This window comes from Vulpes vulpes, chromosome 13 (genome assembly GCF_048418805.1).
Source record: "Vulpes vulpes isolate BD-2025 chromosome 13, VulVul3, whole genome shotgun sequence".
Taxonomy (NCBI): domain Eukaryota; kingdom Metazoa; phylum Chordata; class Mammalia; order Carnivora; family Canidae; genus Vulpes; species Vulpes vulpes.
The window spans coordinates 68001704-68016706 of NC_132792.1; the positions used below are offsets into that span (position 1 = coordinate 68001704).

A 15003-nucleotide genomic window follows, 5' to 3' on the forward strand; every position below is an offset into this window, starting at 1 on the left:
AAAATCCAGGTGCAACAAAAGCACCTGAAAGCTTCGGTGGTGCACTTTTTCTCCTCTAATGTGAGACGAAACTGGCATGGTTTTGCCACCAGAGACAAAAACTAAGGTCCCTGCCTTAGCCTTGAAACACAAAGGGTGAGGCATAGTACCAACGTGGCACAAAGCCATCGCCAGGGCGGGAGACTCATCGGAGCCCACGCTTGGGTTTCTCAACAGCCTATGTCTTCTCCAAGGACTTGCCAGGAGTGTTGGGAATACGAGCGAGACATCTGGAAAAGAAAGCACCTGAGTGCGCAGAAGGTGCATCATGGCAGCTTTAAGACGATAGAGCCCCATGCAGACCTTCAGAGACAAACATTCAGTGCCACGGTAGAAATGACACCCCAGGGTGATGTGTTTTTCTCATGCAGAATTTTTGAAATGTGTGTGCCTGCTCTAAGATGACCTCAGGTAAACAGGCTCACAGGTGCGAACCTGTCTCCAAATCTCTCCAGTGTCTCACAAGTGCTTTCCGGGATCTCCTCTGAGGTTCCATTCAAATCTTCGCACACTCACTAGCTTATGCGCTCAGATCCACTAACCCCAACCAGCGGCATGGTATTAATTTGAAGAAAGAGAGCCTGCTGATGCAATTCTCCATCATTGTTTGAAGCTACTGACCCCTATTTCATTTGAAGTAAAGAGATTTTTTTTTCATGTACCATTCGTGAAAAGAACTGCATCTGGACTAGTTTTGTTCTAAATGGATCTAGAGCTTTCATTCTAGGACCTAACAATTGCTGAACATGGATATTCTAATTGCACCTATTAAGCACCTCTTCCCCCCACACAATCTCACCCAATGGTTCAAAGATGGAGCCTTTGAGTTGACTGTCTCGTGATGGTAATGGATTTGCATTGAACTCTTCATATTGTCCCTGGTTCCTGGTGGCCCCTGCCGTTCATCCGCAAGGTGGGAAACCAAGACTGGGGGCAAGTCTATGGCTATAGTAGTTAGTAAGGCTAACTGGCTAGCGTGAGAATGAAACCTGTGGCTTGGCCTCAAGAGCCCGGCAATAAATCTAACATACCGAAGTACAGTTGAATGGACAGAACTCTTGCCTGGGATATGTTTGTAACTTGGTAGAATTAAATAAGGTTCTCAGTGAACACTGCCCCATCTGTGAGACGTTCAGGACAGAACAGAGGAAATTAGGGGAAGATGCCGAGCTATAGTCTAGATTTATGAAAATTAAATGCTTTTAAAGTATATCATTTTCATCCTGCAAATAATTTATGTTTAAACATCTTAAAACACTGCATTTTATTGTGTGTAAATCATGATCCTATTTATGTACAAACAAAAAGCTGAGGAAAAGACTGGTAAGAAGTAAATCATAGTTATGTGTTTTTATTTAGATGGCATGATTATGGACAAGTGATTTTTTCCCTCATCTCAGTTTTCCCAAAACGTTATTGAGTGGCTACAACTACTGTTTCATGGAACAAAAATACATGATCATTCTAGAAACATTTGTTAATACACAGAGAAATCACTATAAAAAAGTGACATAAGTACAGTTCCCATTTTTCTAGGCAGACAGGGACTTGCACAGGAATGACAGAGGAGTAAATGGAAGAAAGAAACAGTCAAGTGAGTGCAAACATCTCACACTGTTGTCTTCTGCTGTCCTCTCTCCTGGGGACCTAGGCGCTGACTTCAGAGTAGAGGACTGTAACTCTGAGAAGACAGTACACATAAACTGCCCAAGATCTTCCTGGTAAAGGGGACACTCAGACAGTTCTGTGTGTCCTGCCCTGTCCTCCTGCTACACAGAACACATAGAAGCACATTGAATAGGTCAGACAGGTAAATAAATAAATAATGTATCAACACTGCGTCTGATCAGAAGTTCTGTACTCAACAGTATAACTGTCCTGACCACTCCCCTCACCCAGATTCACCCGCCAACACACGTATACATACACGCACAAGCACACACATACATAGGCATGCACTTACATATACACACTTAAACATAGACACGTGCACACATATACATACATACACGTAAGCATGCACACATGTATACACACACACACATTGCTATCACTGCTTGGACTGATGATCAACTGACACAAAGTCGTTGCACCACTAACTTCTAAGTGCCGACCGGATCCTCTCTTGTCAAGAATTTGAATAAAGAGATGTATGTATTGTGGGGAAGTCTGTAGGAAGCTTTTCAATGCAGCTGTGAAGTCTTTTGGCAGGTGAGAGCAGGTGTCAGCTCCATAGAGGGCAGATCTGGAGGCTGGAGGTCTCACGGATGAGCAGAGGAGACTGGTCTCCACACAGGGGAACGCAACGTGTGTGAAGGTTCAAGTGGCAAGCGGCTCCATTGCCCTGTGTAGTCCAGGAGGGCTATTCCCATCCTCAGAGCTCCCCTATGAACAACACACCCCCTGAAGCTCTCTGTACCCTAACAATTCCACATTTTAAGCTCGCTTGAGAGGGTTTCTTTCCTTGCAACCAAAAGAGCTCAGGTCACAGCAGAAATAAACACTCGCATTATCTGAATGATTTTCTCGAGTCTCTCCTGCCTGGGTTTCCCAGTGACAACCAGTGTCCACAAACTCACATCTACTTGGAAATCTCTCAGTACCTTCAAACCTAAAGTGCAGAAAAGCAAACTCATCTACTTCCCCTCCATACTTCCCCAAGTATTCCCATATCAGCAGCTTCACTGATACCCTCCCAGTGGCTCAAGTCAGAAATCTGGGACCATCCCTGGCTTTCCCCTATCTAGTACCTCCTGTAACCAACCTATCACAAATCCTCTCAAATACTCCTCAAATCCATCCCTGTCTCTGGCCTTCCGCCACCCCACCCTAGTGCAGGCACCACGACCTCTCCTCTGGGATGTGCGGGAGCCTCCTCACTGGATCCCTCAGTCTGGCTTCTTTCCAATTCCATTCCAGGGCTAAGTCTGATCCTTACACACACACACACACACACACACACACACACACACACACACACTCCAGCATTGAAACCCCTCCCATGGCTTTTGGCTTTCCTTAGCCTTTTAAGGTAAAATAAAAACTCACATACACGGTCTCCGATGGCCTTGTGCACTGTCCCCTCTGGGGTCCTACCTTCAGGATCGTGCCCACGCTCTGCCCAAGCTGAAACTCTTTCAGTTTCTCAAACATGTTGTGCTTCTCTGCCCTAAGGACTCTGCATACCCTATTGCCCTCCATGTGGAATGCTTCCTCTCCCCACTGACTCCTACTCTCTTCTTGTGTCTTAGCTCAGACTCTGTGGCCTCCACAAAGCATCCTCTGGCTCTCTAAGCTTAAAGTTAAGCATTCCTAATATGTGGTCCTGTGACCTTCTGTATCTGACTACCCATTGCACATACTGACCTTCAAGGTCTTTGCTTGTTTGTATTATTTGCCTCCCCTGCTTGACAGTGGACTCCAGGCGGAGCCCACCGTACATGTTCAGGAAGCAATGCGGGAATGAACCTATTAATGCATCAAAGCCGCATTCGTGCTCATGACAGCACGTAGATATTTGAGTGAACCGGCTCCTCTACTCATTTTGTCACAGCTTGCACTCTTTTTAGGAGCTGGTACAAGTCCCTGAAACAGAAAGTGGGAAATGGGGCCAGGGAACAACATTAGTAATAATATTTACTGTTAACTATTATTAGCACACATGACCTCTCCACTCCCTTTTTATACTAGGCTGGTAGCTTATCCTCCAATTATTCTGACTGCACTTTGACTCTCCACCCCCTCATGGTGAGTCCTTATTCAGGACCCTCTTGGGTCTTCATGCAAATCAATCTCAGAGGCCTTTCCAGAAGTCCCTCCTCCTAACATCAAACGTAAGCCCATAAGGCCCCATGACACTCATGCAGGAGCATCTCATTCAGATGAGGATGGGGAAACCATGTTCTGGTATAGTGAGGCCGAGATAAGACACCAGGCCTTTCTGTCCCTCCCACAGGCTGCCTGTAGACCCAAGCACTCCACTGCAGGACACATCACAGGGGAGAGGTTGGAGTTTGGGGACAGGTTGAACAGGGGCTAGAACACCATAGCACAAAGTGCTCAGGAACTAGATGTACATGTGATGATCTTGGAAACGAAATAGTTACAATAGAGACACATTGTGAAATGAAGGTGCTTCGAACCCAGAGCGTCAGAAGATGGAGGCAGAAGTTGAGAGGAAGGGTATTCAGGAGAGGATGGAACCAGCATGGCTCTGAGAATGGAATCATATATTTGCAAGTCAGGAGATGGTTTCTGACTTAGAAGGAAGATGGTAGTTTAGTTTTCAGACAGATTCAGTTTGTGATGGAGTCCAAGCAGAAGTGAAAGTTCCAAGACGTCAGCTGCAGAAAGGGATGACGATTTGGAGGTGATCCATGTACAGGTGATGGTTGCAGGATGGACGAGGGAGATTCTATGACATGAGCCCAATACAGAGCCAAATCCGTGAGCTCTTATGAGCTACCCTATTCAATCAAGAAAATCAGGGGAGACCAGGACAAGAATCTCAAGGAGGCAAAGAAGGTCAAGATGTGAGGCCAACTGGAACATACACTGAGGTTATAAGGAAGGAGGCAGTAAGGAATCGGTTTGCCATATTCAATGCAGATAATATTATCTGAGCCCTTATTGCAGGCTAGGCACGTTTCAAGGAACTCTTCACCCATGATCCCATTTCATTCTTTAAAAAAAAATATATATATATATATTTATTCATGGGAGACACAGAGAGAGGCAGAGACAACAGCAGACCCTGTTGGGAGCCTGATGCAGAACTCAATCCCAGGACCCCGGGATCACGCCCCAAGCTGAAGGCAGGTGCTGAGCCACCCAGGTGTCCTCTGATCCCCTCTGTGAGTTGGGTGCTTATTTTACAAATGAGTTAACTGAGGCTCTGCAAAATTATCCAACTTATCATGGCCACATGGCCAGTAAAAGGCAGAGCAAGGACTTGAACCTTTGTCTTGGAACCCACAGCTGGATCTTGGGAGAGAAGAGAAAAATGGAATGGGGGATATATATCAGAAATGTGGCTCTAGGTAGCTTGACAAGACAAAAGCCAAGTCTCTGTTCTGAATGAGGACTGAAGTTGAAAACGATCGAAGCCTAAATACTCTTCTGATTCAGTGAGTCAAGGACAGGGAGACAGACTGGTGAGGCAAGGAGCCCAGGGCCGTGAGACTCGGGTGCCTGCTTCTCTTCAGCAGCTGCTTCTGGGCAAGAGCAAGGGAGGCTCTTCCAGAGCCTTCTCCCTGGCCTGACAGGAATCGCAGCCCCAGGGCTGCCATTCTGGGTGCTTTCCAAGGGCCCGGGAGCCGGTGGGAGCTGGCGGTGCAGAGGCAGAGAACAGCTCTTCCACTTACTTCCCAGAGGCCTGCGGCAAAAGTCCCTGCATGCCCAGAAGGAGGTAGAGGCCTTGAGAGGAGTGGGGTGTAGGGCAGACCATTAACATCCTGATGCCCCGAGGGCCTCTTAGAGGCAAACACAGCAGGAGGGGTAGGGGTGGGGGGAACCAAAGCTCTTGCCCTGGAAGCTGGGACAGAACATGGGATGCCCTAGGCCTCCCTGAACCTGAAGCAGATCCCGGATGCCGAACAGCAGGCCCATCAGAGAAAAGAAGACCCCTCCAGCTCTTAGGGGACAGCTCCTGGTGGACACAAACTCTCCTGAGGGGAAAATGTTGGTCTTGCTAGACACACCATGAGATCTCTCACCTCAGATCTACAGAACCCAAGCCTCTCTCCTCAGCAGGTGGAGACGCAGCCCCTACACCTTCCCCTCCCCCACCCTCACCAGTGTTTGCTCTGCAATAGCTGTGTCTGGCTTTTGGTCAATATTGCTGGCTTTTCAGTCAAGGCAAAGAAGACTTGCAGAGACCAGGGACAGCATCTGACCTCTCAGCTGATTACCTGCTCTGCACGTGGAGGGAATCTGGGCAGATGCTGGTTGCAGGCAGGCTCTATGGTAGGAAGGTGCCCCCAGGAATCCTGCAAATTGTCGGCTCCGGAAGCACAGTAGAATCTGCAAGTGAAAGAACCCTGAGCCTCCTCTCCACCCTATTTCTCTCCAACCCTGCCACTCGGGCCTTCTTTCTATCTCCACAGCAACCCATCCCAGCCTCAGGCCTTCCTGAGTCTCTCTGCCTGCGTGATTTCTCCCAAGTGGCACCAGGGCTGTCTTCCTTTTGTTTCTAGATCTCGACTCAAATGTCGACTCCTCAGAGAGGCTCTCTCTCTCTGTCCTGTTTTATTATTTTTAAACACTTATTCTTATCCAAAAGTAACTTTATTTTTTCAATTTATTTTTAAGATTTTATTTGTTTGAGAAAGAGCACACATGAGAGAGTGAGATGGAGAACACACCAGCAGCAGTAGGGAGGGCAGGAGGAAGGACGATCTGAGCGGATCCCCACTGAGCCCAAGGCAGGGCTTGATCCCAGGACCCTGAGATCATGACCTGAGCCACCTAGGTGCCCCCCCAAAAGTTACTTTAGAGTCATTAGCCTGGATGGCGCAGTCAGCATCGACTCTTCGGCTCGGGTCAAGCCCCCAGTAGGCTCCACACTCAGTAGGGAGTCTGCTTGAGACTCCCTCTCCCTCTCCCCCTCCCCACCCGTCATTCTCTCTCTCTCTCTCTCTCTCTCAAATAAATACATCTTAAGGGGGGAAAAAAGGAATCCATTTGAAGCTTCAAGCCACAAAAACTGACCAAATATTTCAAGTGATTTGATTATAAGCAATTGAAATTTAGTTACAAATAATTGTTTCTGCATATCCCCCCAAACGATTGTCTGTTTTCTCCCTAACGGTTTGCCTCTTTCCTTTCATCCTGCCAGATGCTACAGGGAATGTTGGGCATACGTGTAAACCCCCAATGGTTTAAGGGAACCTAGGACTTTAAAAAGACGGTCATCACTGAAGATTGTATAAAACACGCTGTAAAAGGAAAATCTCCAAAGGAGATAAAGGGCGTCAGGAGTAGGGCGTCTCCTTTTTATGAACAGTTCCTAGGTGGTGCCTGGCCAGCTGCTCCACCCCAGTAAAATAGGCCAGCAGGGAAACCTGCCTGTGGCCTGGCTTAACCCTTCCCTGGTCCTCACCTCAATAAGATGCTGGGAAAGATCAGAAGAATTCAAGCACTACTTGCTGACTGGAAGAAAACAGCAAAAGGGGGGAAAAAAGACTGATTCCAATGTCACTCCCCACCCCCCAGCTTTCTTCTCCCAAAGAGCCTTCTGTTCGCAGAAATTAAAGGACTCTGATAACAGATCACAAATTCAGGACAGAAAAGCTTCACTATGCAGCCAGAGACCGTATTGTCGGGAAGCAGACGCTGGACACTTTTTTTGCTTATGAACTTTTGGAGACCATTGGAATAAAAGACTATTTGTTCCTGGACAAACACTCACCAGCAAAGAAGCCTTTAAGAGGAGGGAGAATTTTTGTTTTGCATTTTCTTTTTATAAAAAAGAGAGAGAGACTTACTCTACTTGTTTTTCAGATAAAAGAAGCTAATTTGTTTACTATTGCTGGGGACACAAGTTCCTATGCCATTGTGGTAAAAAGAAATGCTATTTTTAAGAAATAAAAAGCCACACAAGCCTTCGTATGTAGGGTTCTTCTTCCCCTTCCTGCCTTCCCACTTTCATTTTACAGATGGCCCTCAGTATACAAGCCAAGTCAAAGCGCGCGAGGTAATGCTCTTTTCTCTCCTTCTCAGACTCCTCTCAGCAAAGGCCACACCTGAACTTGAGAAGCAATCTCTCATCAAAGTTCAGTGCAATTCTAGCCTCAAAAGTCACATCCCAGATTTGCTCCTTTCTGGAAAACCAAACTCGTGGCATTCGTGAACACAGAACCTAGGTTTCAATCCCCCATCCCTCACCGTGTGCATCTTCCTTGCACACATGGAATAATTCTGAAAGCAAGCTAGCAAGATGTTGAATAATGTCCTTTTAAAAGAGGGTGTGCCATAACTGGGTCACTGACTGTGTGACTAATCATGGTTGCCCGTAACCACAGAGACTGTGGCTTCAACCTGACTTGATCATTTGTAAACCACAAAATGACCCAGCCATCTGCAGGGGCTGCTGGCTTCTGGAGCCTGAAGATCTTCCCAGGCCTGTTCCCTCCTCGGCCCAGGTGGAATGGGAGCCGCCCTTGGCTTGGAGCCTCCGGGCATTTGCAGCAATCAGAACAGATCTGACCAGGTCCAACCTTTGCTTATTCAAGTCCTTACCGGCTCCGGCCTCAGCAAGCAATTGCAACAGTTGCTCTCTGCTCTGAATTCCATTTAGCAATTCTGAGTGCAAAGGAGAAAAAGAAGGGCCCTAGAATCAATTTGTTTTCAAGAAGAAAAAAAAACAAAAAACAAAACACAAAGAAACAGAAAAGGAAAAGGTGACACGAAAGAAAACTTTTCCTGCAGCTTAGTCCAGGGTCATTGGTCGTATCTATCAGGTACTCATGCATTAGTCAAATCCCTCAATCTTTCCCCAGTCGGCATAGCAATTTAAGGAATATGGGGACAAGAGCCTCTTTGCCAAGGGCCCCTCGCAGGACTAGTCCTAAATTAGGAGGACCGAGGTTGCATTGCAGACCCCAGGCGGGGATCAGTGGCCTCAGGCCAGCCAAGGAGGAGCATTAACCCCTTCCCTTCCTGTCACCCGAAGTCGGAATTTTTGCAGGCCGGCTGTGTTAAAAAATACCACTTAGGAGGAAGAAGTTTATTTATAAATGAGAGAAATGATTGGTCTTAGTGGCAGGGGAAGATCTGTTCTCACTACCTCTCACCACAAAGCCCCCGCTCCAACTGTCTGGAAATAAGGTTATTTTTTCCTAATAGGGCAGGGTTAGTGGCAGCGTCTCAGCCCCGCCCCCTTACCTGTGCGCCTTGGGGTCCCCCCCATCCCTCAAGGAGAAACCCACATTAATTCAAGAGGGCAAGCGCTTGTGTCTCGGGTTGGGAAAGACGAGTTTCCTCCAAAAGGTTGGGCGGGAGCAACAAATGGGAGGGAAACGGGCAACGCTTGTGAAATCCCAAACCGGACGGGTAAGGACAACATCATAAATTATGGATCCCTCGAGCCGCCTCCGGCCTGTCGCGGCGTGATCTGTCTCCGCGGACTTGCCCCGCGCGCGACGGTGCGGTCCGCGAGCGCGGGGCCCGGGGCGCCCCCACCCCCCCACCCCCCATCCCCCCCCACCCCCCCACCCCCCCCTCACCCCCGGCACCCCGGGGGCGGCGCGATCGGGCCGGGACAGCTCGGGGCTCCGCGCTGCGGGACGCGCCTGCTGCGGGGCCGGGCCGGCGGTCGGGGTCCGGCTCGCCTTTGTTCCCGGCCCGGCGGGAGCGCCCAGCACCGGGGCCGCGCTCCGAGCCGGGCCCCCGGGACACCGGGGGCGCGCGTGGGCCCCCGAGCAGCGGGCGACATCTGCGCGAGCGCGCGGGGCCAGGAGGCTAGTCGTCACCCTCGACACCCATCTGGACCCACCCTCGACACCCATCTGGACCGGCTTCTCCTCCCGGGCCAGAGGCGGAGGGAGAGGTCAAGGTGACCCGCGGCGGCGGCGGGGGCGGGTGCGCCCGGCTCGGCCCCCAGCTCCGCCCCCAGCCCCGCCCCCAGCTTGGCCCGCAGCTCCGCCCCCATCACGGCCCGCAGCTCCGCCCCCAGTTCGGCCCGCAGCTCCGCCCCCAGCCCCGCCCCCAGCTTGGCCCGCAGCTCCGCCCCCATCACGGCCCGCAGCTCCGCCCCCAGCTCGGCCCGCAGCTCCGCCCCCAGCTCGGCCCGCAGCTCCGCCCCCAGCACGGCCTGCAGCTCCGCCCCCAGCTCGGCCTGCAGCTCCGCCCCCATCACGGCCCGCAGCTCCGCCCCCAGCTCGGCCCGCAGCTCCGCCCCCAGCTCGGCCCGCAGCTCCGCCCCAGCACGGCCTGTAGCTCCGCCCCCAGCTCGGCCCGCAGCTCCGCCCCCAGCCCCGCCCCTAGCCGGGCCCGCAGCTCCGCCCCCAGCTTGGCCCGAAGCTCCGCCCCCAGCTCGGCCCCTGCTTGCCTCCCTCCCAGCCCCCCACCCCCCCACCCTCCCCCACCCCGCCGCCTTCCCCTTTGTCCTTCCTCTGCAGCCCGAGTGCTGTGACCCCTGGTATTACTCGGGCTGTTGAGATTAAAGGAGCCTTCGCCCAGTTTGGAAAGTGCAGCTCTCATCCCCCTCCCCACCCTCAAGGACCCCACCTATTGTCTTGTTTTTGTGTTGTTTTTTGGCTGCAAGTCAACCGCTCATCATAAGGTGGGCAAACCCCTCGGTTCACATTTAAATATGTTTGTGTGCCAAATTGGCCTGCTGTTCCGCCCTTTTAGCTACTGTAACCCGCACCACAGAAACAATGAATTACCAGATTAAAGTCACCGAAAACCGACTCATCCTGCAGATGTTGTCTGCTGAAGGCCGCCTATTGACGACTGTGTCAGGATCTGTGTGTGTGTGTGTGTGTGTGTAGCCAAAGCCAACAGCCTCACATTTGTTCTTTGCTAATTTGTCTTCACTGTGCACCCCCCACACACACACACCTCATTTAATGATGAAAGGTCAATTATGAGACTCAAAAACAAGCCACCTTCTCTGGTGAGCCCCCGCTCCCAGAAATGAATGGGGAGCTGGGGTCCCTCATGGGGCAGACACGAGGGAACTCCAGATCAGGCTGAATTGTGTGTGAGTCAGGCCCTGGAGAAACTGTGGGCAGAGGAAATGTGAGTGGTGGTTTCCTGGATTTCTTCTGCAGGAAGAAACCACCAGTGGGAGGAAGGGCAGTCAAGGGAAGGGGCCTGGGAGGCGGGGGAGGGGACAGAGGGGCCGGGAGGGAGGGAGCAGGGCCGGGTGGATCTGCGGGAGGCTGGGGCTGCCTTTGTGTTGCTAGTATGGGCAGGGGCTGGGCCTGGTGACCGCCCTAAAGTGTGTACCCGGTGGGCAGCTGCCCAGCGAGGTAACAGCTGGCACCTGTGCTCGAAAATGCAGCGCGCATTAGCAGCATCATTATTTAGCATTAGAGCATTACAAAGATAATTACTGCCAGTTAGAAAAGCAGAGGATGCAGGGAATTGAAACCCCAGGCCCCCTGGCTTATCAAAGTGCCAGCCTTTGGAGGGCCACCTCTCACAGAGCTGCGAGGTCTGGGAAGTCTGAGATGACAGCTGCAGCCAGGGCCGCAGGGCCCCTTTCCAGGTCTCATCCTGGCTCAAGGGTCAAATTAGGGTCATAGAGAAAATGTCAAAGGTCATGCCACCAACATCTTCTGACATCGAAAGCAGTTCTACCTGGAATCCAGAACTTACCCTTTTGTCTGGAATTAAATGGGTCAAGTAAAGGTGAGCAGGGACTTGGGTCTTCAGATAACAATAATAAGCTCAACAGTTAACAGTGGGTGAGCTCTTTTATGTGTCAGGCACTATGGAAACTTTAATGACTTCTCTGCTTCCATCTTCACAGCCTTAAAAGGAGGTCACCATCATTACCACCATTTGACAGATGAGTAAACTGAGACTCAGAGAGGCCCAGGAGAAGGCACAAAGGTCCTTAGCATTTCATGGCTCTCCCCTACTGCCTAGAGGTGCTAAAAACTGACAGCAAGGAAAATGGAAGAGATACCCTTTCCCAAAGCTTGAGATTTAGTACATATAGACCAGTTTCCCAAGTATGCATAGACCTCTCTACCTGTGTCTTCGTCCAAGTCAGAAGTAAATCTCACAGAAGTAAATGGTATGGTTTCTGGAAAACAAGGTATTTTTTTAAAGTGGCTTCTTTTGTAGATTGGTAATTTAATGAAAAACATTTCATAAATTTGGTCATTGAGAAGTTTGCCCTCAACACATACAACTAACCTATATGGACAATATAAAGTAAACAGTTGAGGAATCAAAAATGGTTTTACGATTGAGTCCCAACTAGGCCAATAAACTCACCTCCCAACTGCTGACCTAATTTTTTTTTTTTTTTACATGGTAGTAACTGAAATCAATGTGGACAGTTAATTTCAGGTATACATGTTGAATTTGTACCATCAGATGATGATGCCAAACTGAAGCATTATTGTTATTAATATTGACAATGATTATTAATAACAATCACTAACATGAACAAGGCTGTTATTATGTGTCAAATATTGCACCAAATGCTAAACATTCATCAGCTCATGTAATCCTTATGAAGAAAGCCCCTGGCTTCCATTCCTTCTTCCTCAGTCTCCTCTCTACACAGTAGCCAGAGAGCTCTTTTAAAAATGTAATTAAGATTTTAAAAAAAATTTTTTTTTAATTTAAAAAAGAAAAGGGGTGCCTGGCTGACTCAGTGAGCAGGACATGCCATGCTGGATCTCAGGATCGATCATGAGTTCAAGACCCATGTTGGGCATGGAAACTACTTTTAAAAAAAGAAAGAAATGTTCAATGTAAACAAGGTCGAGTCCTGCCCTTGGTTAAAGTTTTCCAATGGCTTCCCAAAGTGCTCAGGAAAACGCCATCTGCTTTCCCTTGGCCGACAAGCCATCACCTGGACCTGCCTATTGCATGTTTACTCCAGCAGCCCCCATCACTGTCCTCCAGCCATGAGTCAGGCCTGTCTAGTAAAGATCAAAGACATTCCCACTTCAGGGCCTTTGCACATGTTTCTCCCTCTGCCTGAAATATCCAGCCTTTGCCTGGCAATTATTTTTTCATTCTTCAGTTTAAAGGTCTCCGCATCATGGACTCCTTCCTTCAAACCAATCAAGTCACCCTAGCACTCTCTTTTCCTGCATACCACTTAAAAATCACATAAAATTACTTATTTTTCTGCTTGCTTACCTGTTCACTTCCCTCCCTGAGCCATAAGAGCCAGCGGGACGGGGACACACATTCAGCATTGCTCTCCAATGGGTCCCTGATGCCTACTGCTCCTGGGACACAGAACACTATTTGTTAAATTGATAAATAGAGAAGCGGTCAGAGAGGTAGACACTGTTCTTATCCTCACTTTTTAAATGAAGACACTGAGGTGCCAAGGTGTTAATTAACTTCCCAAAAGTCACACAGCTGAATCTGGAATGGGTCAATAACTGGTTCAGATCGCTAGCATTGACTTGATCCAAGGACAAACTGGCAAACACACTTGATCATGAAGAAATGTCAAAATCAAATGGAATTCTATGGGATGCCTAGGTGGCTTAGGGGTTGAGCATCTGCCTTTGGCTCAACCCAGGGTCCTGGGATAGAGTCCAGCACGGGTCTTCCCATTGGGAGCCTGCTTCTCCCTCTGCCTATGTCTCTGCCTCTCTCTCTGTCTCTCATGAATGAATAGATGAAATCTTAAAAAATAAAAAATAAAATAAAATTGATTTCTATTTAAAAAATGAACTTATCTTGGGGTGCCTGGTGGATGCAGTCGGTTGAGCAACCAACTCTTGGTTTGGCTCAGGTTGTGATCTCAGGGTTGTGAGATTGGGCTCCACAGCCATCTCGGAGTCTGCTTGAGACTCTTTTTTTCTCCCTCTGCCCATGCTCCCCACCACTTTGTGTGCACATGCTCTCTATCTCTCTCAAATAAATAAATAAATCTTTTTTTTTAAGAATGAACTTATCTTGTGAACGATTTAAATTTACAGAAGAGTAATGTTTCTAAATACACCAGACATTAATACATCATCTTGCACATCTATTCTAGTCACAGGAGTTACACATTATTCTGTGACCTCAGAACACTGTTTCTGATTTTTTGTAAAGGTTTCAAAGTATCTGAGCATTTTAAACTATGTTTCTTCAAATAGTACAAATGCTGATGGGGATTCCATCCAGTCATTTCTGCTCTTACCTAAGGAAACCAGCGGAACGTGGTTTTATTGCACAATGGTAGAGGCTGCATGTAGCCACGAACCCCTTGACCTCTTCTACTACTTCTAAACCTTGGAATAACTTCTAAGCAGCCCTCCCCCAAGGGCAGGGTGAAATTCAAATAAGCGAAGAGGCTTCATTTTCATCCTTAAATTGCTGAAGTCCCTTCAAAATCAAGGATTCACTGTTTCTAGACAGTACGTAGACAGCTTTTTCGTAACAAGAAAAAAAAAATTCGTCTTATCTTCGTGTTGCTTTCACAGCTTAGATAAACTTGATGTCCTACCGAGGAAATGCAACAGGGTTTCCAGTAAAGTCCTATGTGCTGCAGACGGAGTAGCTTCCCTTTGGAGAATTGAAGTTTTTTGTTTCCTTCCGGCAGGAACCAGAGATGCTCTGTAGGAAAATACAGGAATTCGATTCACACAGAACAAAACACAACAACCCCAGGGGGAGGGGGAGATTTTCCTGAAATATATGAGTTTCCCTGGTTTCACATGACACTGTGTATGGTGTATAATTCATGACCACAGGGGGCTGAAAATTGTCATTTCCTGGCCCCTCCAATGGTGGTTTTCCAGTGAGGAAAACATTCTGACTAACCAATGCTACTTTTTTTACTCTGAGTCTTCATGCTGGTGGAAGAAAGCCTACTTATACCTACCAGGGGAGGGGACGAGAAGGTGGGCTGCAGAGAAACGACGTAGAGTTAGTCTTGTAATCAATCATCCTCGCCTATTGTGAGGGTTTTAACAACAAAGCCTACCCACACAGACCGGCATTGATGCATCCTCACCGAGTCACTTAGGGCATAAATGAGACAACATCTATTAGATGGCTTTTTAAATATAAATATGCAGACCCAATTGATATTTTGCAGAGAACTTTGTAATGTCCAAACATGATTGTGAAAACAGAGGCAAAAGAGCTTATACGCACTTCAATGGTTTTTAGTACACAATTGTATTTCCACTGGTTCACTTAGTCTTTCGTAAGTTGAAGCGTGTGTTGGGGGGTGAGGGGGCAGGAGGTAAAGTTTTTGAATCTTGAGCCTTCTATGCAACATTTATTTGTTATCCTACTTAAATGAAGTTGAAGTTCAATACAGTA

At 48.5% G+C, this 15003-nt stretch overlaps 1 long non-coding RNA gene across 1 annotated transcript; it reads right to left on the reverse strand.

The window, feature by feature from the left end:
• Positions 1-1366: 1366 nt before the first annotated feature.
• LOC140595194 (uncharacterized) lies at positions 1367-10549 on the reverse strand. The gene is made up of 4 exons (XR_011996646.1): positions 10428-10549; positions 8278-8340; positions 5949-6060; positions 1367-3624 (listed from the first exon to the last, which is right to left on the reverse strand). It is a non-coding gene; the product is annotated as an uncharacterized lncRNA (long non-coding RNA).
• Positions 10550-15003: the final 4454 nt, after the last annotated feature.